Below are 27145 nucleotides of genomic sequence, written 5' to 3' on the forward strand. Positions count from 1 at the left end.
GTCATTCAAAGTGTTTAGCATATTTTGTCTGTTTTTTATGCTTAATGCCATAATAAATGTATGTTTATACTGTTTAAAAACGGCCTATGTTTGACACAATGTGGTGGGTTGCCAGTTGAGCTTTGTTTGGGCTAGTTTTCGTAGAGCTGGTTGCTTGTTTCTATCATGAGATCTGGCAACATTGAATAGTACAGAAACGATATGCCGAACAACAGCAGCACGAACATGAGTCTGTGCGAGCAGACGAGTACGAGTGAATACAGTATCATGAACTAAATCAGCAGCATGAGATCAGCAGCAAGCTCATTAAGCCTGTGAAGTTTGAACTATTGAGATTCACTTTGTTGGGCACATTTCAATTATGTCTGTTTCCTTTATAACTTCACTACTTGAGCTGCTGGTAAGGGCTCACATGCAGCGGTAATATTCACACCTCAGTCTGTTGCTACACAGAGGAAAAACTGTGTAACAGCCAAGAGGTACTACTGCAATAAAAGTAAATGACATGATAAAAAAAAAGTTTTCTAATGTGATGTGTTTTCAGTTGCTGACCTCTTATTTGCAACACATAGGCTTCTCTTAGCTATCAACTGATCAAAACATGAACTTCCACTTGATGAAAGAATGAATGCCCACAATGAGGTAGAAGATATCTTCAAACTTTTCAAGGCTCAGAATCGTACCGATCTCTCTGCTTGTTTTTGATATCCTCCTCACCCTCCTACAGTTTTCTAACCTCATCTTGCTCCGGTCTGCCAAACCCCACAACCCAACCCCAGTTTTCTTTCCACCCATGTCCTCCCTCCCTGTGTGTGTGTCTGTGTGTGTGTAGGTCAGCCCTCCCTAGTAGGAGAGCATAGTAAACTCCCCTTTTTGCCTCTCTCTGTTTCTCTCTACCCCAGTTGGCCTCGCTGCTACCGTCAGACCAGATTGGAGGACTCTCGGCTCCAACTGCTGCTGCTGTCGTTGCTGGTATGTTTTGGGTGGTGTGGACTTACTCACTTTGTGACGGACCCACAGACACGCAGAGAGGCTGATACTCCCCCTTACCTCTTGCTCTCAGTCCGTCTCTGGAGCATACACACGCACACTCAGAAGGAGCGGGGGTGAGTGTGAGCGACAGACCCTGTCGTGTGGAGAGAGCTGAAGGAGGACGGAGCAAAGAGAAGAGAAGAGAAGAGCCGAGCAGCAGACTTTACCATGCCAGGGCAGGGAGATCGGCTGAAGTGCTGCCTCACTCGCTACCTCTGGAGCTGGAGTCCTCTGCTGTGGCTTGGATTGTTCTCACTGCATGCACAAGGACACGGTGAGTTACAAACTTTCCCTGCTCACTGCTGCCCTCGACCTTCTTGCTGCTGTTTTTACTCAGGTTGGCACTGAAGCTGTGCTGCTGCTGCAACTCCTTAAATGGAGTCTTTTTTTACACCAAAAAAACCTCCTTAACTCATCAAAGTTGTTCTTATTCTTCATTAAAAATGTTGTTTCTTGAAATCTTTCATCTGCTATGTTGTATGTGTGGACAGGGAGTTTGAGAAGTTAGTCTCAAAGTTCAGCAGCTGATCTAGAGGTGATCTTTAACAAAACGCACAGTAACTACATTTGTTCTTTCAGATCATATTTCTATGAGTCATGCCGATTGTTTAGCAATTTTTATTTCTACCAGTTTTACAGCCTTATTCCACAAAAAAATTGAATTTAAGCATCTTTATGGATCATTTCAAAAGCTGACATTAAGACAATGTTTAAATTAATCATTTAAGACAAACATGCCCTTATTGGTTACAAAATAAGGAGTAAATATTTAAAGATGTACTTTCTTACTTTTGCAAAATTGTAACAATTGGTTTCACGTTTTTCTTCCAGAGTAGAAAAACACAATGTAGTTTTTCAAAGTACACGGATAAATCCATCACCGCAGACTGACAGTTGTTACTGTTACCAGCATCGGCCACCTTGTCTGTGACCATGTTTGGTATCTACGGTGGGATCTCTGAGGTGTTGGAAAGGGATTGTGTCAGACTTAATGCTTTGTTATTTTTAGTCGCATGATGTGTTTCATAAAGGTCTGGCTTTCTGCTTTTGTTGATTTTGTTGCAAACGTTTAAGAGTCCTGGGAGTTCTTGTCAGTTTAGCAACTCCCGAAATGATCTAACATAGTTTGTAAGTTTGGAACGTCTCACCTTTTAGTTTTCTTATCTGAGGAACATCTTCAAAAATAAAAAGAAATGTCCACTTTCCTTCAGTTTAGCTTGTAAGAGTCCTTGTTAAAATTTTAAGTAATAATGTGTTGTCTACAGACATTTTAAGTGAAGTTGTTTTAAAGTTATTGTCTGTACACATTTGTCTTCTGTCTCTTTAGTTCTGATTTATTTTAAACTACCCTGAAGGTAAGTTAGCCCGCAGTGGCTCAGACGTTTCTCTTGTCTGTCTTTCCTGTCATTGGTCATTGTCACCGGTCGGCTTTCCACCTGAGTCAACACAGAGTAACCCCCGAAATCCACCGACAGATGCTTTTTTATGATCTAGAACTAACTCTTTGAACAAATAGCATTTGTTGTGAATGTCGTGGAGGTTTGCATATTGGCACTTGTTGCTTAAGTACACATGGGCACAAGTCCACCAAATGCTTAAATGTCCAAATGCTTGAACACCGTCTGCTCTGTCCAGGAACACGACACGCAGCTGCCAGGGAATTATCCATATGTTCAAGCTGACATATAGTTGGTAATATACAAAGATAAACTGTGCTTTGCTTCTGCCTCTCATTTACAGAGGTTTTTTTTTTTTTAAATTTTGAGCACATATTTAAAATGGAAACCTTTAATTCCCGCTAGATGTTTTAATGTGGTAAATTCTTGTTTCTGTGGTTGTTTCAACCGTACTGCAAAACCTCCTGTGCTGTGTTGTAGCAGCAGCACTGTAAGCGAAACAGTGCTGGTATGCACCAGATTTGAGCAAAATGCTTTGAATGCTGGAAAATAATATTCTGCAGAGTTTTATGAGGCTTTAATCTTGTTTCTTTACTTTGGTTGGATGGATGGGTGAAAGCAGATCCAGTCAGATGCCAATAAAAAAATAAAAAAACACAGCAATGTTACCAAAACAAACTGTCAGAGTCAACATAGTTTATTTTATTTTATTTTATTTTTAATATAGGTCATATTGCTGATGTATAAAAGAAAGATACATCTGTATTTGATATACAGGACTGTATTTGATTGTAAAGTTGTTTCACTTAATTTACAATGTTTTACTCTATGGACACTTTTTTGGATGTATATTTTAAAAATGTACATTACATTTATGTATTTCTTTGTGTAAATTATGTTTCACCCTCATGTGCCTTACAGCAAGCTCATTTTTATGAGCCACTTGACTGTAATATTTTGTAACAATCCTCTACACTTCCTGTTTAAGCAGAAGTGTGTGTGCATGTGTGTGTGTTTTATAGACAGTGGCTGATTTGCCCACTTGGATACAGTCTTCAAAATGTTTAGATTAAATTCCATGCCGGTGCCATTTATTTAAGGTTTACTTTACTGCCTACAAATATAAAGCTCATGTATTATTCTCCCAGTTATTGGGACGGATGCTCGACTGATACTGTGGCACAATGTGTTGATATCACATTCATTTTCAAACATTTCATTTATTATAATAAAATGTCAACAAAAATTCTGTATGAAATAATATTTGAGGTAAACAAATATTTGATGAACTCTTAAACATCTGAGAGACAATTTGAAATTCAATGGTGAAAAAATTGCATCTCTTGTTCCTCAGCTTTAACAGTTACTGTATGCCTAGTGCGTGGTGTAGCACCCATAAGGTCCAACCACGGTGTTATTGTTACTAAAGTTGTAATTTTTTCAGGTCTCTCTTGTTCAGGTCTCTCTTGTTCAGGTCTCTCTTGTAAATGAGTCTCCGAGACTCAATGGGATTAACCTGTATAAATAAAGGTCGAATGAATGAAAAAATTTGGTTGTGGATATTGAATCAAGTTACACAATCGTATAAAAACTAAGATTCAAAACTTTATGCAGATAGCATTTGTTGATATGTTTGTTGGTTGACATGAAGATGATTGATTGGACTGACAGTTAATAGATTAACCTGCACATGATGTAATTGTTTTCTGGTAATAGCCTGCTCTTATAATTTAAAATAACTTTCTTAAAAAAAACCACTAAAATCTATTTTCAGAAAGATGATGCAGGTGTAAGATTTTTGTCCCTTTAACTGAACATTATGTGCTTAACTTTTTCCTAACCTCTGGGTTTTATTTCTCTTCTCACTTTTTTCCACTTCAAAACCACTTTGTAAACTAAACCAAGCTCCAAACTTTTCGTGCTGCAGTTGGTTTAGGTTTGAAGCCATGCAGCAGACGGCACCTGTGTTGTGTCTGCTTGCAGGGTACAGCTTGCCCTTTCACATTTCTATCATTGTCTCTGCAGTAAACAAATAACGGACATTGTATTTGTTACTGTGCAAGCAGAGAGGAGAGCAGAGGGAATTCACACACTTTATAAATCACACACATATTTTGTGACCTTCCACCTACGCCAAGCTGCAGCCCTCCATGTGGCTTCTGGGAAGTGAGGAGGGAGCGTGATAGCTTACATTTCATTGTCCTTGGTGGGAATAAGCGCTACTGTATCAGTTTTCACAGTCAAAGCTTTGCCAGTTGCTTTGCTTTTGTCACTGCTGTCTGATACGACTGTTGCACTCTGCAGAAATGGAGGCTAGTAAAGAAAATAATATAAAATCAAGCACAAACTGTTTCTTTTTTGTTTTTGTTTTTTTTTGAGAAATCCAGCTAAACATGTCTGGATATTTTGTAAACTGCTGAGAACATGAAAGTTATTTTAATTTGTAATTTTTTAAAACCGCTGTAGAGACCTCTGTGCTCATCTGTCTGTGTCTGAGTTCCATCATGTATTTTAATATTTCCAGTTAAATCTCCTCTAAAACCTGTTCAGTTTAGATTTTTTTTTCTTTCAGAGCCAAAGATTTCTAAGTTGATTATTTCTCATAAAGTTCAAAAGTCATTGATTAAAAAAAACCTGACAATTTTTTAAATGCAACTTTAAAATTTGTGTGGCACATTGTTTGAGAGCTGACCTGCTGTACAAAACTGCAAGCGTTACTTTTAGTTCCTTAGTCTCAAAGCTTTCTGCCAGGATGTTTTCTGCTCACTTTGTAGAAACTGATACCTTATTAGAACCACTGAAGTACTGGCTGATATGTTGAAAGGAAATTAATTGTTAAGAGAAAGGCATATAAGGTGCACACAAAACAGGTCTTTTCTTTGATGCATGTAAAAATTTTATCTTTGACACTTTCAGGGATAAAAAGTTGAGGGACTGTCAAACTCCAGTGCATCATATTCGACTTGAAACTTCACGAAAACATTGAAATGATGATCATCTTAAAATGACCTCCAAAAGGTGCAGTAAAGGGAAGTGTGGAGAGTTTGGGAGTGAATGGTATTACATCCTGTAATGGATCCAGATCAAGTAACTTCTATCCCCGTCAAATTACCAGTCTGGCGCTGACTTCTTAAGGCACAGCTGGAGCAGGGGAAGTGAGCGAGGAAGTTTTGTTTCATACAAATACTTTCAGAATTATGAAGTTCAATAAAGCATTTTAACCATAACTAAATATTAAGAAGTGTAGTTCAGACACTTACTTAGTTTAACAACTTTATTTTATCTTTCACTGTTGTTGTGTTAGATTTTGCAATCATCTTAAAATTTAAGGTTACAGCATGGTAGCATTTAGGACTTGGTGTTTTGATACATTTGTTGACCTGGCATCAGAGCCTATTGTGAGCTGCCGTTCTGATTGCACGAGCTGCACACCATGAAGCACAATAAAGTGATGGACAGATAACAGGTGAAGACGAGCAGGGCAAAGCTGGCCGTCACAACTGCAGCATACAGAGACCAGGAGGGCTTAAAAGTTTTCCATGCACTTGCCATACCTCTCTCTATGCACAGTCTTTGGACCTTTTATTCACATACCTTCTGATAGAGAAGGTTTTCATGTTTTTAAAATAATCAGTCCAGATATAAAATAATATTCCAATTGGCATCTTATGAGATTTTGATTGCAAACATAATACTAACATCAAAGTTGGTATAATCATCTTAGGTGAATCACACAGAGCAAACAGAAGTGGCTTGGTGCCAGATTAGTGTGTGCTTACCTACAACAACCCAGCATTGCGGAATCAGCTGAGTAATAACTCGGTCATAAGTAGACCTTAAGTGCTGCATGCACCCTTCCACTGATCCTTCTAATAAACACATACTTTCCAATTTTAACTCTCAAGGCCTTTTCACCAAATGTTTTCATGAGGTGGCTGCAAATACAAGCTTATCGTCAAGCTGCCTTTGGTCATGCATACGTGCACCGGTCATGCCAGTTACATCCTGCAAAGATGCAAACTTATAATAACGCAGCTGTCATCATGAAACTGGTGAGTAACAGTAGCACTGTTGGTTAGGCTAAAGCACTGTCTGCACACCCACTCATCAACTTGGCTCTGTGACCACTGTCCTTGTTGGCTAAGAAGCATAACAGAGATAGGTTGACTTCAACCCCTAATGCAATTTGGTTGTTACATAAAACACTTATTATTTAGAGATTCAAAAGTGGTGGATCAACTCTGGACCTCCAGTTTATTTTCAGAACTTAAATGCATGATGTGCAGCAATGAGGTATCAGAGCATTTTGTGAGGTGATGTGACTGAAGAGCTTGGCACTACTGGTATTACTAGCCCAGAAGAACACTGATGGTTAGGGGTGCACCCGATTTATCGGCCCCGATTTCCTTAATTTTGGGAAATCGGAAATCGGCTGATACTTGCATGAGAAACTGATTTTGCCGATTTTTTTAGTTTTAACAACAAATTTATGAACTTCATTTATATTTCAGAGCACTACCTGATGGCCAGTTAAAACAAGTTTGTATTGTTTTTAGGATATTGTTCAATGGTATGTTTTTCAATAAAATAAGATTGGAAAATTGAAGGTGCGTTGTGAACTTATAACACCTGACCGTGTCACTTATGAAACAAAATCAGTGTTGGCCAAAATCAGAATCGGCAGGTCAGACTTTTAAAAAAAATCGGTGATCGGCCAGAAAACTGCAATCGGTGCACCCCTACGATGGTGCATCAATCTAAAATAACTTCATGCCTACAAGCTGGCGATCAACTAAGGTGTAACAACCTTGCCTTGAATAAATGGTTAAATAAATCATAAAGAAGTTTAAATAATAATGTATTTGTGTGAAATGAATCAAGTTCAAGTCAAGTTTATTGTCATTCACATTACATGTAGTACATGAGGTGGAACAAAATTATGTACACAGGGTCCCAGTTACACCCTACAATAGCAAAAATATAAAATGTAAAAATTAACAGTATAAGGTTCTAAGATATGCACTAAAAATCACCAAGTATACAGATACAGATAAATGGGTTAAATGCAGAGAACCAATTTTGCAATTGTATGGGACCATACACTGCCTGGCCAGATAAAAAGTCGCCACCAAAAAAAAAAAGGTCACACACTAAAATTGATTGCGGCATGGATTTGCTGTGGCATCGTTTCGATAAGCTTCTGCAATGTCACAAGATCTATTTCCATCCAGTGTTGCATTATTTTTTCCACCAAGATCTTGCATTGATGATGGCAGATTCTAGCCACTGTGCAAAGCCTTCTCCAACACATCCCAACGATTCTCAATGGGGTAAAGGCCTGGACTCTGTGGTGGTCAATCTAGGCACTAGGCATGATGGGTGCATCACTTCACCTGCCTCTCTTCTTACCCTGATGTGTCCATCACTCTGGAACAGGGCAAATCTGGACTCATCAGACTACTTGACCTTCTTCCATTGCTCCAAAGTCCAATCTTTATGCTCCCTAGCAAATTGAAGCCTTTTTTTTTTCCCAGTTAGCCTCACTGATTAGTGTTTTTCTTAAGGCTACCCAGCTGTTTAAGAAATCAGAAGCAACTCATTGCACCAGCTGGGGTTAAATAACTTGTTTCCAGCTGAAAGATAATCATCCATGCAGTAATTATCCAATAGGAGGCTCGTACCTATATGCCTCGTTAAATCGAGGTGATAACTTTTTTTTTGCCTGGCAGTGTACAATGATGACAACACATATCACTTATCTTATCGTATCATATCTTATCTTATCTTAGGTTGTTTTCACACCTGATAGTCCGGTAGACTCAGATCGGTTGGGGACCAATATTCATAACATTTTGTTGTAGTGAACCAGATGACCTCAAATCTACCAGATGGACAGAGACTGTTATTTTCATTGATCTGAATGAGTCTGGGCCATCTGATGAACTTTCTTTCTTGAATTAATCAAGCAGAAAAGACAATTCTTTATAATCATTACTGTCTTACAAATGTTTTGATAATCAAATTGTGTTAGTTCACTCAATGCTTTACAGGTTGAAAAGAACTACTAATTTTTATTTTACATAAACAGTAAGTAATGATTTTTGTTCCTCATTCAGAGAAGAAATCACCTGAATATGCCTTTCTTGATTTTCTGTCTGAAATGAGCAAGCTGTCGTAAGTATGTGAAAGGTTGGTCTTCGGTCAACTAAAATGTTTACTGAAGAAGAAATGTCATGTTTAAACTTTTTCAGAAGATTACCAAGAGTAGACTCCAGAAAGTCTGCTGCTTCTGCAATAATCTTTTCTGTATGTTAAACAAGTTTCATTCTCTGACCTCGACTGTTGATAAACACCTTACGTCAAAAACACACCTCTTTCTGGTCCTTCCACGAATCAGAAAGCTCTAAACTGAACAGGAAGTAAACTCATTTAAAATGTGACAACTGCCCAGTTCAAGTTAGAATGAGAGCTGACAACAGATTGAGAGTTCTGGAGAACGTGAGAGTTCCAAGATTGAGAGTGCAGTCGGTTCTGAAAGCTTCAGAGCAATGAAGAATCCAGAGGTTTTTTGGGGATTATAATTCTGTTTTGAGCTAATCAACGCACGACTTTCTGAAGGTTTGGTAGCTCTCGACGGAGACGCTGAAACGAGTCAGAAAGGAACTACATCCAACGCTGATTCATCATCAACAGGTAGATGGTTCTATTTTGACCAGTGTACCGTGAGAAGCTGAGATCGGACGGAGCGTGCAACTTCTGGTCAAACAGATTAAATTCCCTCACACATTTCCTCTGTAAGATAAATCTCAATTTAATCTTAAACTCTTCTCTCTCATAAATCAGTACAGATATTTTTAGAAATGTCTGAAGCAAAGTCCTCAAATCACCGCCGAGTGATTTGAAGTTCATTTTCTGTGAAACTGTCTGTTATTATTTTCATATTTTGCCAAATTAATGTAAATGTTTGATGTTAAACTTTGATTTTGAAAATAAATGATTCCATTCATTTGATGGGTCAAAGATAAATAACGTCTCTCGTTCACATTTCTGTTAAATTCAATGCACGGCATTTACAGTCAGAAAAATGAAGAACTCGTGAATATTGTATGCATATATAATTCATATATTTGTCATACAACAAGTGACACGTACCTCACGTGACTCACTACATTGTTTACATTTGAGCTGGTGCGTTTGCATTCACACTGCACTGTGCAGTCGAACCAACCTGTTGAACCAACCTGTTCCCCCACTTGCTTGTGGTGGCGCTGCACCAAGAACTACTGAAAGAAACAACACAAAAACCTCTGAAGACACTTCTAATTCTTCTTCTTTTTCTGGAAATAAAAACAAAAACAGAGTGGAATCAAGTTTGAGCAGTTTTAGGAGTTATATTTAGTCATTTTTCAAAAATTGACTCAGCATGAGCAGAATGATGATGCAGAAGACCATGGAGAATGTTGTTTTTCACACAAGACAGCTGACGGCTCCATATAAGATGAGAGAAATGCTTGTTTATTTGACCTGCACTGTTCTCCTTGCTTGTGGAGCGGGGCCCGGTCTGATTACATTCACACTGTACTCGAACGGCGCTGGAGTTCTCTTCTACCGGACCGAGATTTAGGTTTTATCCCGAGCCAGAGTTCACCTTTTTGTTTCGTGACAGGGTTCAATGGCGCGTTCACACCTCCCCAAACGAACCAGACTTTCTAGGAAAACGAGCTAGAGTTCAATTAAAGCGGACTAAAAAGGGCTGGTGTGAATGCACCCTTATCTTATCTTTCTTGTCTTGTCTTGTCTTGTCTTGTACAGAATCATCAAGCATTTGTTAGGGGACAAAATATGGAGTTTTTCCCTTTCAATATGACAAACCATGTGGTCAAAAAGACAATTCAAAAGGATCTGCATTAGAAATTTTAAAATGTGAAAGGTTTGTCCTGAGCTACCTTATTAACACACCGTTGAGGTTTAGTTTTTTACTGTAAAGGTCTACAGTACAGACTTTGATTGCTGTTACAATATTTGGTCATAAAACAATGTAGATATTTTTACATGACAACATACAACATACTGTAACAACTGCTGTATCACCTAAAAAAAAATCACCACTTTCATAAGTGGAAATCTCGTCTTTGTTAGAATTTAGTACTCCTCACGCTGTTTGGTTAGAAACTGGAAAGAGAAGAAGCAGAGACCCCCTGAACATTCGAGAGAGTGAACGTGGCAATATAATCACTCTGTAATTTAACATTAGGAATTGCTCTTTCACCCAAATGGCTTAGCATTAGTGACAATCATCATATGCTGCAATAAGTACCTAATGGGTGTCCAGATGGAACTGGATGTTCATTGTGTTTGCATGTTTATTTGTTTTTCTTCAGGATTTTCAGCCAGCAGCATGTTTGACCAGTGAGATGGTTGAGCGAAGGCCTGAAGCCACTGATGGGTGATATGTGACTTAGTTTATGGGAGGCTAATTAGACATAGGAGACAGTGAGACACATACAACTGTAAACACACATACACACATGCACAATCACTCACCATACATGAATACACACCAATGTCTACATTCCACATATTATACACTCATACAAACTGAAAATATGTTAATATCATTTCACAGCCAACTCATACACTCACCCGGATAGATGCATACATGCATGTGTGCACACTCTGACTGTACACACATACAGCTTGTAAATGGATGGAAACGGGCTATTTTAGTCACTGCAGATGACTGAGACACCGCAGACCATAACTTTTAGAAGTAAACACGTAGCAGCTATAATGTTAACACCATGGACTTTACTTATACACACACACACCCACTCACACACAGACATTGTACACACACCTCTGCTCCCATACATGCACTGCAAGAAACTCACCAACTCCCAGATCTTTCTGTTTACAGACTTGTAACTGGAGGTTTCATTTCAGATTTTGCTGATTTAACATCGTTTGACCAATAATTCATGATGTGTTTACATGCGGATGTTTATTGTTGTTCTTTTATACACTACTGCTAGATATAATGTGCTAGAAGTCCGAAGTTATGTTGTCTTTCTTTGATATCAAGATTTAACCGTTCATAAAATCAGTACCAGGCATTTGTGCTAGGTACTATGGCTTTGCTCCTCTTATGCTCTTAAATCATTTTGGCAAACTGTTACTCGCTAAATTCAAACAAGAACTGACAGCTACTTGACATATATTTTGCATTTACTGTACATTCAATTTAAACAGGAACACTGTGTTAAGGTACCTAGAAACTGCCTATCAAAATATCCAATAGAATACGCTACTAAATTGTTAAAAAAAGCTTTGATAGAAAATGTACACTCCGATTTAATTTTATGCCCATGTCACACTTTTTGTGACTGCCTTGAGTGTTGTAATGGTGTACTGAGAGGCATATTACAAAAACAATTGTACAGCATCACCTCTTTACACATCTGTTACAGCAGCACATGGCAGTGTGATCAATAATGCCAGGTTGTCACAAGTTTATTGAATTTGAGTTTTGTGGTGTGAACACAGCAACTTTGTGCAGTGCAGTGATTTTGCTTGCTGTAATGTTTTATATGGAACAAATAACAGCTGAAGCAGAAGCTTAACTAGTCAGAGAAGTTTTATTGTCATTTCAGCTACATACAAGTACGTACTGAAACGCAACGGTGTTCCTCCAGGATCACGGTGCAACACAGATCATTACATGCAAAAACAATACAACACACAGTGCAGATACGCAACAGTACAATAAATAGAAACAGACCTATAATAAATGCAAAAAGACATCTAAGCTAAACATTTCAATCTAAACAAGTAAATTAAGAGACAAGACTAGAGACACATGTTGATTAGTAAGTAAGTTAGTTGATCAGTACACTTGCACTAGGTAAAGTACAAATAACACATACAAGGCATTACTTTATTAGCATCAAGTCAATAACAAGACTCAATTTATTGAATTCTTCCCAAGAAGTCAAACAAAATTCTAAACATCCATTGCTACTTTGTATTAACAAAAAGCCAACACAGAGACCTAAATATCTTTTGCATTTTTTTATGCAACAGCAAGGCCACAGGAAAGAACAAAATATAACACCAACATCAATGATGCAGAATCACTTATGCTTCATCTTTTTGATCTAATTTCAGAATTACAGTAGTCCCTCATTTATCACGGGGGAGCCATACCCGGAAGCACTGCGATAATTGAAAAACCGTAAAGTAGTACAAGTAGTACAAGTAGTAAATAGTAGTTTATTTTAGTGTGTGTGTGTGTGTATATATATATATATATATATATATATATATATATATATATATCCATACTCTTGCAATATTCAAAACGATGTTTCTAAACTCTAAATGCTCTAAAAGAGCACAGAATGTCATGATTTTAGCTCTCTGCCTTCTTTGCCTCTTGCAAGCGTTCTTGGCCACGCCCACTTCTTCGCTCTGTACACTGACCAGCTCCAGCAGGAAGCTTATCCTGCAGGATGGGCTGCACAAAGCTGCAGGAGGTGCTAAATAATTTAAACTAATTTATTTTAAATACAAATGTCATGCCAATCCATCAACTCATCCATCAATCAGCCAATTGTCCCATCTTATTTTGAAAAACCGCAATAGAGCGAGTCCGCGATAAACGAACCACGAAGTAGCGAGGGACTACTGTGTTATATAAAAGGAGCTTTTGATAGGAAAAAACAAAGCAAACAAACAAATCTCTTTTAAAGAGTTCTTCACTTGCGTATGATCAGTTTATCAAGTTGGTCTGTCAGGATGTGGCTGCCATTACTTTTTTATATATATTTAGCTAGGCTGCGGTATATTGGTGGTCAGTGCCATGGTCTTGTAATCCTGAGGTTGCAGGTTCAAGCCCAGGTTTTGTCAGGAAGGACATCTGGCGTTAAACAAGTTGCCAAATCTCTCATGCGAGTTTGCTCGCTGTAACGACCCATGAAGAAGGGAGCAGCTGAAAGAAACTTACTTTTTTTAAATTTAGCTGTAAGAGTGCATTTTGTTTTTATACACTGCATCTTGAGCTTGGGTAAATACAATTTCTATTGAAAAAAATAATGTCTTTATTTGTTTTATTCAAGAGTATTGACTAATTTGAAGTCCTCTTAAGAACCAAAATAAACTGAATATTTATATTCTAAATTTAGGAGCACATTAATTGTAGTAATGTGAGGGAGAGTGGTGGAGCAGAGGTTAGAGAAGGTGGACCTGTGATCGGAAGGTCGCTGGTTCAACTCCCTGGACCAACAACATCAAAATGTGGGTGGGAATGGTGAAATACCCACACCTGTCTCCACCTACATTTGCTCCACTCTAGGCTCTTGAGCAAGGTCCTTAACCTCTGCCATCTACACCCCTGGGTGCCCTAAATGGCAGCTCTCTGCTCCACACAGAGGGCTGTGGTAGCTCAGTGGTCTTTGGTTGCATCAGGAAGGACACCCGGCAACAACTGCTCAATCTTCGAGCAAGTTAGTTCACTGTGGCGACCCCTGGGGAAGGGAGCAGCTGAGAATAAAAAAATAAATAAAAGTAGTAGTGTATGGTTAAAATTTGTTGTTATAGACACTTTTGATTTACACAATGTTACCAAGTTGTAGTCGAGCTGTTTGTGTGCATTCTATTAAATTAAAAGTGTAACTTTGTGGCTTGTTTTTGAGCACCTAATGCTTCTTGAACACGTCACTTTGATTTAACTGTTAAGTCTTAAGTTACACCATTGACTTGAGTTGTCACATTTAATTCTGTTATTTCTACCCAAAGCACGTGTTACGGAGTGGATTTCCAGCTCTTATATGTGCCATGACCAGTCATCTACCTGGGAAACCCGAGGCCATTGTTTATCAGTTTAGAAAAATGGTTTTGTATACAAACATGATGAAACAATGAGTCACATGACCATAACATGTACAGCGTGATAAAATTAGCTGATCATTTTGTATGAGTGGGATGATGTATAAACTGGGAATCAGTGTTACTCTTTTTAGACTGTTATTCTGTGACAATCAGTTTTAACAATGTTGTTTTTGAAGGGTTTTATGATCAAACTTTTGGTCATTACAATTTTTTTTTGTTTGTTTCGAAGATTTTTGAGGATTTACTTCTTTTTTTTTTTCAGAAAGTTTTGCCACAAACAAAGAAAGTGTGGCTACATTTTAAGAACAGCAGCCACAAAGTATGTGAAGCAATACATTTGCATTTGAAGCATGTGCTAATCTAGGACTAAAGTCAAATATAGTTTGGAAATGTTTTATAACAATTTTGTTCACATACAAATATAGACCAAATAAGTTGCCCCCCTATATTAGTCCACTGATATTGGCCACTTAAAAAATGTCAGGCAGTCATGCACATGCATATTTAATAATTTACTAAGTATGGTAAGTATATATGTGTGCTACTGCATTTTGGGATTGTGTGTATCTGTGACTCTTTTTTTTTTTAATGTCTTGTTTTTATTTATTTATTTGCTTTTATTGTCTGACAATACATAAGAGCAAGACATTAGTCAAAACACAGTCAGTGAAATATGTTTACCGTTCCATTCCATGTAACCCTTACAACCTCATAAACCTGTTTTTGAATAAATAAATAAAAATAATGAAATATTTTTATATGGATTTTTTGAATGTTGCTTTCTGTAAAAGCACAGGACTTTCAAGCAGGTTGTGGGAAAAAGTGTTTAAAGGTCTAGTTTGAAATAACACAGGCACCGTTCCTGCTGAGTTTCTGTATGGTTTCATATGAAGCATTCCTTTGTGCAATACACATTTGTCTGACAGAAACACTAAAACAGATGCTCAGAGGAATTTAAAAAGGACCACTAAAGATTCTTGCGTGCTTACAGCAAAAAGACTACAGTGGGTATCCAGTTATATGAAAAATAGGAGACAGTTTGTACAGGTAAACAATGTAAGATCAGAATTTTGTGTTAATGGATGTGGAGTTCCTCAGGGCTCTGTGTTGGGACTGAAGTTGTTTTGATCTTGTTGATATGTCAGGGCTTTTGAAGTCTGTTTTATTTGCAGATTATACAACTTTTTTTATTTTTTTGTTGGGGTGAATATATTCAACAGATGTTAGAGATGATACAGGCAGAATTTGTAAAAATACAAACTTGGTTTCAACTTAATAAGTTATCATTAAATTAGGGGAAAAAAACGACATGCTATTTAGTAATGGAAATAAAATGATCAAAGTCCCGTTTAAAATTGACAGTATTGAAATTCATAGAGTTGAAATAAAATTTTGGGGTGTCATTATTGATGCCATTATATTCTGGAGAGGAAGGTCAGTCGGATAGTCGAACCTCGGATTCAGGAGGAGCAGTGCGGTTTTCGTCCTGATCATGGAACACTGGACCAGCTCTACACTCTGAGCAGGGTCCTGGAGAGTGCGTGGGAATTTGCCCAACCGGTCTACATGTGCTTTGTGGACTTGGAGAAGTTATTCGACCGCGTCCCTCGGGGAACCCTGTGGGGGGTACTCTGAGAGTATGGGGTACCAGGCCCTTTGATATGGGCTGTTAGGTCCCTGTATGACCGGTGTCGGGGCTTGTTCCGCATTGCTGGCAGTAAGTCGGGCTGATTACCAGTGAGAGTTGGATTCTGCCAAGGTTGCCCTTTGTCACTGATTCTGTTCATAACTTTTATGGACAGAATTTCTAGGCGCAGACAAGGTGTTGAGGGGATATGTTTTGGTGGCCTTAGGATCGCATCTTTGTTTTTTGCAGATGATGTGGTCCTATTGGCTTCATCAGATCGTGATCTACAGCTTTCGCTGGAGCGGTTTGCAGCAGAGTGTGACGTAGCCGGGATGAGGATCAGTTCCTCCAAATCCGAGGCCACGGTCTTGAGCCAGAAAAGGGTAGAGTGCCCCCTTCGGGTCGGGGAGGAGGTCCTGCCCCAAGTGAAGGAGTTTAAGTATCTCAGGGGTCTTGTTCACGAATGAGGGAAAAATGGAGCGTGAGATCGATAGGCAGATAGGTGTAGCGTCAGCAGTGAAGTGGGTGCTGTATCTGTCTGTTGTGGTGAAGAGAGAGCTGAGTCAAAAGGCAAAGCTTTCAATTTACCAGTCCATCTACGTTCCTACCCTCATCTATGGTCATGAGCTTTGGGTTGTGACCGAAAGAACGAGATCTCGGATTTGAAAAGATGCTTAATTTAAAATTGTTAGGAAAGTATGATACCATGTGAAGAATGCCTGATGTTTTTTTATTATCGCTTTGGGGATTGTTCAAGCCTGAGTTGTTGTTTGTAGTTATTTTAATTTTTTAAATAAAGGGTAGATATAAGAATTGTCTTCTTCTTTCCACACCTTTTTCATTCAATGCTTTTTTTTTGGTATGAATTTGTTTTGTTTGTTTTGTTTCTTGTAAATGAATGAATAAATTAATAAAAAATAAAAAAAATTAAAAGACAAGAAAAATGGAAAAATGCCATCAAATTGAAGTTTTATTTAAAATGGTTATACCCCAGCAATATTGACTGTATATAGTTAATCCCAATGTGTAGTGACCAATGTGTCACCACATACCACAACAGATAAAACAGACTATAATATTCTTGAAACATACACAATTTCGGAAACATATAATCAGTATTTTGAAATTGTATTTCCACACATTGGCTGATTTATCAGATTAGTCAGTGGCTACATCATGACAGTAAGACATCCCACATTGTTAGTTTTAATAAAAACTACAATAAATACTACATTAAATACAAGCTACACTTGTTTATTATATTCCTCATTATTATGTTGCATTTTTTTAATATGAAAACTCATTTCGACCAGTGGAGAACACCTAGGTCTTTTAACACTTTCAACGAAGGCCTAAAAATTCCGCATATATGAAATGTTACATTTATATCTTAATTTTAATATTTATTTTATGTAAAATAAATATTTTCTATGTAGTTTTTTTTCATTTTTTGCTAATTTCTCTTATTTTCTGTGAACTACTTTGCAGATGAGCAAGACACTACTTTAATCAATGAAAATTGTTAACCAATCAGATTATTTAGAATGTTTGTCTCTAGGTGGAAACATGTTTGAAGGTTCTTTCTCATTGGTTAGGACTTCACTGTCATTAGAGAAGGCTGAGCTCAGTCAAATCCTCTCTAATATGAAATTGTTTGATAACTGACAGAAAAATGAATCAATCATAATGCTGATGTAGAGTGGATGGGACCAAAACACATTATCTGAGCCTTCGGGAAGACCTTGCAAAGTTGGTTTGTTTTTGACCACAGGAAGATTTGTGATACATTCAGTTGCAACCTGTAAATTTAGATGTCTGTAAATTTGTTGTCTGTACTTTATATGTTTTGTCTGGAACAGGTCCCTCTTGTAAATGAGTCCTTGTGGCTCAATGAGACTAGTTTGTATAAACAAAGGTTGAATGAAAAAAAATAAAATCAAAAATCCACGCTGAAATTGTAGTTCTCCCCCCCCCCCAAAAAAAAAGTAGTTTAAATTGGGCTGCACAACAAGTGGTTAGCACTGATGCCTTATAGCAAGGAGATCCAGAGTTCAATTCCTATTTTGGACCTGGAGTCTTTCTGTGTGACATTTATATGTTCTTTTTGTGTTTGTGTGTTTTTTCTCCGGGTACTTCGGTTTCCCCTCACAGACCCAAAGCATGCATGTTGCATTGCCTTCAGCCCAGGCCACCTTGCAAAAAACATGTGATCTAAGTTGTAATTGCTTGGTTAAATAAAAGTAGGTAGGTAAGTAGGTATCACATTTAAGTTTACTTTTTTTTTTCAGTGCTGCAGTTGCTTTAATTGCCTGATGACATTTTACAGAAACCGTAAATTCTGTGGGTTATTGACAAATTTCAGTGTGACTTATTGAAAATGCATGTACTTGAATGCAATAGACAGTCTGAGCTGCAGGGTCTTCTGCATAATCTTGAGACAGAAATGAGTGGACTTCCTCAGGTTTTGTGTTCAGATGGGTTGTCCCTGTTGGTTTTTGCTGTTTAGTGCTGGCTTGACATTTATGTTCAGGTTGTTGTTAGTGACTGTGAAATATTGACACCATAATTCAAATGTCATACTTGATAGATGAAAAGAAGCACGTTCTTATTGTGAGCTACTAAATTACAAAAATGAAAATGAAGTGATGTGATAGAGCCATGACTCTGTAGCATCTTTGACAATAACATTTAATAGGACCTACCAACGTTAGGCCCAACTCTTACAGTCACGGTTCACCACTGATTCAGACTGTGGCAAATAGTAAAAATAGGAGAAACTTTGAGAGTTGCAGTAGTCTAACTAGCAGTGCACACAGCCCACAGATCCAGCCGGATGCCCGCTGTCTGTGAATTGATGTGGGCTGTTTTGTGATGAGTAGGAGCTCGCAGATGGCAGTGAGAAGGAGAAAAGAAGCTTTTGATGAAGAGCCCAGCTGGTTCTCTTTCTCTCTCTGCTTTACTTTCTCACACCTCCTTCAAGGATCGCTTCATCATTCCCTTGTACTCCAGAGGGAACGCTGATGACCTTCTGGAATGAACTCAGAGTTTCGGCATGCTTGTGTGTCTGTCACTCACTCACCCACAGACTCACGCACACACCCCAGTGGTTGGAGCATAAAGCTGTCAGATGACAGCTGTATAGCCTGGGAAGAGCACAGGCTCATTACGGCTTCATTCATCAGTGTGACATAATGAAGGAATGCTTGAAGAGCTGTTGATGATGTTCTTGTGTTAAACGATGGAAAGGCTGAATGGAGCTTCTCTCATCCCATATCTCACTCATTAAGCTCTTTTGTGCTGTTTTTCCTTGAAGGAAACTTTTTTCAAGTTGAGCTCCATTTGACAGCAAAATGATGTTTTCTTTTTTGTGTGTTTGACCTCAATGATCTGCCTCAACTTTGGTTAGGAATACCCCAACTTTCACCTCGTTCTTTCTGTGAATTAGTCAAACCTTTTACATTTATTATAATTTTTTTTCAGTTATGGTATTTTTAAAGTTATCTACAGTTTTGAGCAACATTTCTAATAAAATCAGGGCAGACTTTCTTGAAAACCTTTTACCTGGTCTTAATGGATGTTTCTTCAGGCTTTCTAAAGGTCTTTCAAACCTCAAAGGAACCAATGTTGTGTCGACACGACAAAAAAAAATAAAAATAATAATTTAACTAGATCCTAAAGTCGATTTGTCAATTGCAGCCTGTCACAAAAGCACAATTCATTTCCAGTTATTTGAGTAAATGTGTTTAATTCCAAAGATTTGTTTGTGTAAAAACTTGACATTCACTAGATGATCAATGATGCATTTCTCAGGTCACATGTCAAGTCTTTGCTGGATACATGACTTTTAGATACCGTTCATCTGCTCTAGATATTTTTAGAGGACACCGATTCCTTTGCCCTCTACTTGCCCCCCCCCCCCCCCCAAAAAAAAAAAAAAAAAAGAAAAAGAAAAAATGTTTTTAGCAAGTTTAACAATATGCCCTCAGTGTTGGGTATAAGAACTGGACAACAAATAAGTGACAATGAAGCCAAAGATTAAAAAAATACTTTGAAAGACCTCCAGAAAGCTTCAAGACCACTTTACAAGAAAGTCCTTAGAAGCAACCTATAGGATAGAATAGTGGTTTAAAAATAGTTTGTACTGTATTATATGACTATTGTTTGTTATATGACTTTTTGATTAAACAAAATTTGTAGCTGTATTTTGTTCCTAAAAGACCTTTTGTACTTAAAGTAGTTTGTTCAAAAATTAAAAGGTGGAAACAACGCATAACTCAAATAGTCTTTCCCTCAAGGTTCCATTATCTGCAGATGACAAAGACAAAATGTTTAACGCTCATTTTGAACAGGCTGTGATACTTTTTTCACAGTCTTTTGGATTAAAAGTTATACCAAATAAGCAATTAAAATGAGGAAGCAGTGCAAGGTAAATCACACACTTTAAGGCCAAACGCATACATGTAGCCAAAACAGTCAGACAGGCAACCTTGGCTTCCAAGCATCCAGCCTGCAGAAACTGGGGTTCATTAACACATTCCTGCACATGTGGGATTGCTCAGATAATCTCAGGACTGACAGGAATAAGGGCGTCAAATTAAGAGCTGTAACTGTATTTACTTGAAACAGCAAGTCAGAGGATAAAATTTGAGGAAGTAAATAAGTGCAAAAAGGAAAACAAAAAATAACTTTTCACACTTTCTGTTAGTTTTAATTTTATTTTTTTTTTTCTATACGATCACATGTCAATCACCTGGGAGATGAAATGCAGCTTAAAGTGGAGAATGGGAACAGTGTTGTCAAATGACTGTGTCTTAAGTGGAAAGGGGTGGCATGGGGTGTTCACATGGTCTTTGTGAAAAGACCTTTCCTGGTTGGTCTTGTTTGACATGACCAGGATAACAAATGAATATGTTCCTTCTGTCTCTGCTGTCCTCTGTTTGTCTGTCTGTCTTTGTCCACATCTTGTCTCTTCTTCTTACGATTTTGTGCACAATATCCCTTTCTTTACGTCTATCCCCTGCTGGTTAAAATACTTTTTTTTTTTTGCTTTTGATATGCACAAAGCTACATCTGTTAAAAGAAAAGGCTAAAACATTTGGAGCTTTAAGGGGGCCATGCTTGTTAATTGTGTGTTGACAGTGGCCTCTATATCCTGCCATCAAGCCAGACAAAGCCTTTAGGGCAGACCTGAAAGTTTGGACTTGTGTCTTAACGGCCATTTTAGTGCAAGAGCTTGAAACAATTACGGTGTCAGTAAGGTGCTGAGAAATTCAGCCTTGTTAAAGCGCATTTAGTAGTTGGTGGGACCATGACCAGATCACACTGGAGTAGTCGATCTGAGTTTAATTTGATGCACAAATTGATCACATTTTTGACTCTCGTAGTCCCGTGTTTGTCTTTAAATACAGGAAGACAGAATCAGAGTTTTTTTTTTTTTTACATCTGAATTTCTAAACTGGCCTCCCACGGACAGATGGGACACTCTGCCCCGTCATGTTTGAAGGTTACATTGTTATTGCCCTGTAAGCACATTCATAAGATTCATTAACCATTCTGGTTTGGAGCTGCCTTTTCTTAAGAACGAGTCAAGAATGTTATTAGACATAATTGTGTTTTTATTGCTGTAACATCAGGAAGGCATTTAATTGGCCCCACGTTTATTCTGCAGCAGGACAACAGCCCCAAACTTACAGCCAGTGTTATTAAGCACTTCCAGGACACCAAGTCCAAGAAGTGGTGGTATGAACAGAATTATGATCTCTGATCTCGGCATCTTTGAGTGTGGATGAAAAGACAGTCGAATTTCGGCCAGAATCGTCCACAGAAGATCTGAGGTCTGTTCTCTTAGATGTTTGGAACAAACTTCATGAAGAGTGTTTCAAAAATCATCCATAAGTGTCCAACAATATTCAATCAGGTCATCTGGACGGTTTCTATTTTTGCTGAGACGTTTCGTCCTTCATCCAAAGGACTTCCTCAATCAGAGAAGCCACCAAACAAAACTGATTCCCACAAACGGCATACTCCATGGTGGAAAAAAAAAAAAACCCAGCTTGCTGGTGCCAAGATGGCCTCTGGGGCCCACCCTCTCCCCCGTCAACTCCTCTGAGACAATCATGCCAAAGTGGTTCAAAACACCAAAGTTCATGCTCAATAATCCAGGTATAAAATCCAACAATTTTCAGTCAGGTCATCTGGACGGTTTCTATTTTTGCTGAGACGTTTCGTCCTTCATCCAAAGGATTTCCTCAGTCCAAGAAGCCACCAAACAAAACTTATCTCCACTAACAGCATAATCCATGGTGGAAAAAAAAAATCAGCTTGCTGGTGCTAGGATGGCCTTTAGGGCCCGCCCTCTCCTCCGGTGTGTTGAACCACTTTGGCATGACTGTCTCAGAGGAGTTGACAAGGGAGAGGGTGGGTGCCAGAGGTCATCTTAGCACCAGCAAACTGTTGGTTTTTTTTCCACTATGGAGTATGCTGTTTGTGGAAATCAGTTTTGTTTGGTGGCTTCTCTGATTGAGGAAGTCCTTTGGATGAAGGACGAAACGTCGCAGCAAATAAAGAAACCGTCCAGATGACCTGACTGAAAATTGTTGGATTTTATACCTGGATTACTGAGCATGAACTTCAGCATCCATAAGTGTATTCAGATAAATTGATGCTGTTTTGAATGCAAAAATGGTAACACCAAACATTGAACTGATCTAAACTTTTCTTCCGGTAATTCATTTGCTCTATTTACTAACAATTAGAATATACATTTGTAAAGCATTTTTACTTTATTGCATTTTTTTTCACTATTTAAATCATTTCATAATGTTGTAACCTAATTTATGACTTTGAGTCAAGTAGTTCAACATATAAAGTAGTTTGAAATACTATTTTATTTTTGCCGTTAGACTGAGACTCAATTATCTATTTTTTTTACATAGTAAGGCAGTTTTTTAACATCCATGAACTTATACCATTTTTAGATTTGTATGTCGTTTCAGCATGCAAGACACTTGAGTAAATGTTAGGTCTAAAACAATACACTGTAACTTTTCGGGTTTTTTTTTTACTTGTTTCCCTGCTTGTGCCTCTTTCACTGTCAGCATTACAATCACCCTCGGTGATCTGTAGCCAAGGATCCCAGGTGCAGGCTGGATTTGAAAGACTTTGTGTTTTGTCAACAGCACAGCAGCACCTCACATGGTAATCTGGTGGACTCAAACTAAGAGGACTGGACAGAAAATTTCTCGTTAAGTGAAAGTGCTATGTGTTGTCATCATTGTATGTTTTTATACAATGACAAAATTTGTCCTCTGCATTTAACCCATCATACGTGAGCTACATCCAAGTGGAGCAATGGACAGCCATGTAAGAGCCCAGGGAACAGTTAGGGATTAGGTGTCTTGCTCAAGGACACCACAATATGTGGGCATGGCGGGGAGTTGAACCTGTGACTTTCTGGTCCCAGGTTGGCTGCCCTGCTCGTCAGGTTAGGTTTTACAATAGAACAGAGTAACTACGAGCAGAGAAGTGTAAGTAAGCTTACATGGAAGACTTAAATGTGTATTTAGTAAGTGAATCAAAGCAGGAAGCAATCAAACAATGTTGGAGGGTTGTGGAATAAAAAGGCTTAGGAAGTTCTTGGCAGCAAATGAAACACAAAGTGACTTAGCATTAGTGAGAAGGATGGAGAGATCAGAGGGAGGAGGACAGAGTGAGAGAAATGGTGAAAAAGGCCAGTGGCCTCTGCTCTGTCCCCTCTGTGTGCTGCTAAACTGCCCACCAGTTCCCTGCAGCTCTGTCACTTCTCGTTTGTTAATCCTCCATTCTTCGCCCCCTCCTACTCTTCCTCGCTCCCTTTCGCTCAAATTGGTCAATTGTTAATGTGACCCCTTTAAACCCTGCCATCCCTCTCTTTTAGTTTTGCCCCCACATTGTCTGTTTACGAAGGACAGTGCTGGATTGTAAATTTCAAAAGTTGAAGAAAAGCTAAAGTCATGCATTCTGAGTACCTATTCTCGAAAACACTTGTTCTGAATTGTGGAATACTGTATCACAAACCAGGACTTAGCCAGTAGAGCAAAAAGCTTTGAGCTGTAAAATATGACAGCTCACATCAGAGTTTCACTTGTCAGTGGAAGTTGCATTTTTTTTATTTTGAAGGATTGAAAAGCTGACGGCCAGAGCTAACAGCTTGTTTTGAGCCCTTCTCCTTGAAACGAAACCTAAACATTTTAATTTAGTTGCGGTTCCCAATGATGGTCCTCGAGGATCACTATCCTGCATGTTTTAATTGTTTCCCTGTTCCAACACACCTGATTCAGTGATTTAATTACTTCATCGAGTCGCCAGAAGCCTGTTAATCACTCATCCATTCAAATCAGGTGTGTCAAAGCAGTGAAACACTAAAACATGTAGGATGGTGTTCCTCAGGGACCAGGGTTGGGAACCCAATGTCATCTAACTCAAGTACAACACAAGATACAGCCAACAAAATGGTTGTAGACAAGCATTTTGTTTTCCAGTCCTTACAGCTTCTTGAATAATTCGAGCAGGTATGACACTTAAAACATACATTTTTTTAATAACGTTTTTTAATTGTGTAGAACAAACCAGTTAAGCTAAGTGCAGACACAGCATGCTGTTGCTATGATTTTGTAGTCTTCCTTTTGTGTTTCATAGTTATATTCTGTGATGCGAGTTCATTATGAACGAGCCCTGTAAAGTAGTTTAACACCCTCTCTTCCTTTTTTCCTCACTAAAGATAAAAACACAACAAATATGAGACTAATGAGAGAATTTACAGGTTATATTTCATAACAGATTATTTAATCCAACACAGATTAACAGAATATGAAGATAGTTAATTTAGGAATCACATGGCTACATTAAAAGTTTAAAAATTGGACGTGAAACTTGGACTGTTCTTCATCTTGGACCTGATCTGTGTTGGCTTGTTATCCACCTAAAAGGATGATCGTTAGAGATGTGCTTTTGTACAAATCAAAGACCTGAATGTAAATGTTTTTTGTCTTTATTTTATTCATAAAAGCACCAAGTGTCAAACTGGAATAAATTAAACTATTCTCAAATAGCCTAAACACAAATTACATTTCCATTTCACCAGTCAGCAGTCTCTTTGATCCAAAGCAGTAGCTTCCTGCTATAAGGTCGGGGGGCAAAGTGAGATTCAACATGATGCCCGGGGACATTTTAACCATGCGCACTGAACAATCATGGATGCAAATCTGTAACCTCTGAATGGTTAATGATCATCCCACCATCACAGCTGCCCAGACATACTGTAGCAACTGCATTTCACACCAGAATGTATTGTATTTTCAACTGAACACCTCAGAATATACTGGAAAATAAAACATTAATAATGTAGCTGCTTCTAAATATGCAGCTTTTTTTTTTAGTATTTTTTTGTGTAACACTTGCTCTTTCAGTGCACATGCAATATGTATTTTATACTCCATATAATTGGAGTATCTCCAAGGAGTATTTCCAGTATCTCCATCTCCTGAAGTAACTCCATATAATAAATTCCACTCTGACTCTCTGACTCTGACTGATATTCTCCAACTAAATGATATAATGATTAAATAATAACACAAATGGAAAAGCTGTTGCCACAAACGTTTTGCCATCACTTACTTTTTTAACAGTTTGACAACACTGATAGCAACAGTTGGGATTGCAATAAAACAAGGAATAAACTTCAAGCTGAAACATGATAGAAAGTGTGCATTACAGAGACTGAAGCCTTCATGCTTGCAGCTGTTGAGCATCTGGCCTCTGATCATGTTGAAATGAATGAAAATCTTGAAAGAGGAAAGACACTTCCGTGATTATCCCCCCCCCCCCCGCCCCTTTCAACAGGTGCTCTTTTGAAATGGGATAAGCATGGAAATACTGCAGCTTTGTTTTAGCTCTTTTATCTGTAACTGTGTGAGAATGCATTTTGTGGCATCAGGTGCAGCAGCTTCATACATGTGTTCATGAGCTCCATTTTTTTTTTAATCGCTCACTCGTACGTTATGCCGCGTGTGACCACAAAGATGTATTATATTTCTCTTCAGTCAGCAGATAATGTAGATTCACTTCCGATGTAAATAAAGGCTGTGTTGAGTTAATATTTCCCCGTTTTTTGCTCCGACACACTCAGTGTACGTTCACACCAACAGAGCACATATTAAACTAGAATGAATGAATGAATGTAGAAAATGATCTGCTGACCAGATGTACACAGCTTAAACTACAGTATGGTAATGATGACAAAGAAGCAGTTCATTTGTGAGTTTTAAAATGCAAGAGTGATGCGAGAGCAGAGGCCATTATTTTCCCATTATTTATTAGGCCCCATTAAACATGAAGAAAGCCCCTCATGGACACAGAGTAAACATGCACAAGCTCGTAAAAAGCTATACGTGGACGTTTTCAGGAACAAATGTTTGCTGTTCAGCCGACCAGAGATTATAACCCGAGTAAAATAATTTATAACAATAACCTCATAGGTGGTTGGTTGGCTGTAGAGATTATTAACATGTCAATTTATAAATAAACATGTCCAACTTTTTTCTGTTTTCAGCCGTTTGTGCCTTTTTTTTTTTTTATCCTTGTGTACATTTAGATATGTTCAATATTATTGCTGGTTTTCTCTTTATCTAACATCTACCTGTAGCATAAAGTACCAAGCAGAAGTTTTAAACAAATCCCCTATTTCGTTATGCTTTGCTTCCAAGAAGTTAGTTTTTCTAGTAGTTTTGAGTGGTTTTACTAGTAGTTATTCAGCCTTTCTGGAAGTCTCTTACTTTTTTTTTTGTGGTGGGGGTGGGGGTGGGGGGGTCATCTTTTTTTAAATTTTATTAAATTTTTTGTCATTCATTGTACTTGACCGTGGCCAAGTTTTCAGTAAATAACATTTTGTTATTTGCTTATATTCCATTTTTGTGTCTGTCAAACTCTCATGCATGATATTTTTCAGATACGCATAATGAAATTGGATCACTTTTTTTTTAATTCAACCTTTATTTATACAAATTAGTCACATTGAGCCTCGATGCCCCATTTACAAGAGAGACCTGATTTTAACAAAGAGTGATGACAACAGTAGACAACAAAGACAGTAGACAATCATAAAAGAAAGCATACAAACTGAGAAGAACAAATGAAAGAAAATGGTATTAAAAACAAACAAAAAAAC

The 27145-nt window shown here is 38.0% G+C and overlaps 1 protein-coding gene across 1 annotated transcript in view; it reads left to right on the top strand.

Moving 5' to 3' along the window:
* The first annotated feature begins 1216 nt into the window (after positions 1–1216).
* Positions 1217–27145, top strand: part of bmpr1ba (bone morphogenetic protein receptor, type IBa) — a 36336-nt gene continuing 10407 nt past the window's right edge. Inside the window, exon 1 of the mRNA XM_037680368.1 lies at positions 1217–1306. The gene's annotated coding sequence lies outside the window, so the exon portion shown is untranslated. The remainder of the gene's footprint in view (positions 1307–27145) is intronic.

This window comes from Nematolebias whitei, chromosome 8 (genome assembly GCF_014905685.2).
Source record: "Nematolebias whitei isolate Nwh7 chromosome 8, NemWhi1, whole genome shotgun sequence".
Lineage (NCBI taxonomy): Eukaryota > Metazoa > Chordata > Actinopteri > Cyprinodontiformes > Rivulidae > Nematolebias > Nematolebias whitei.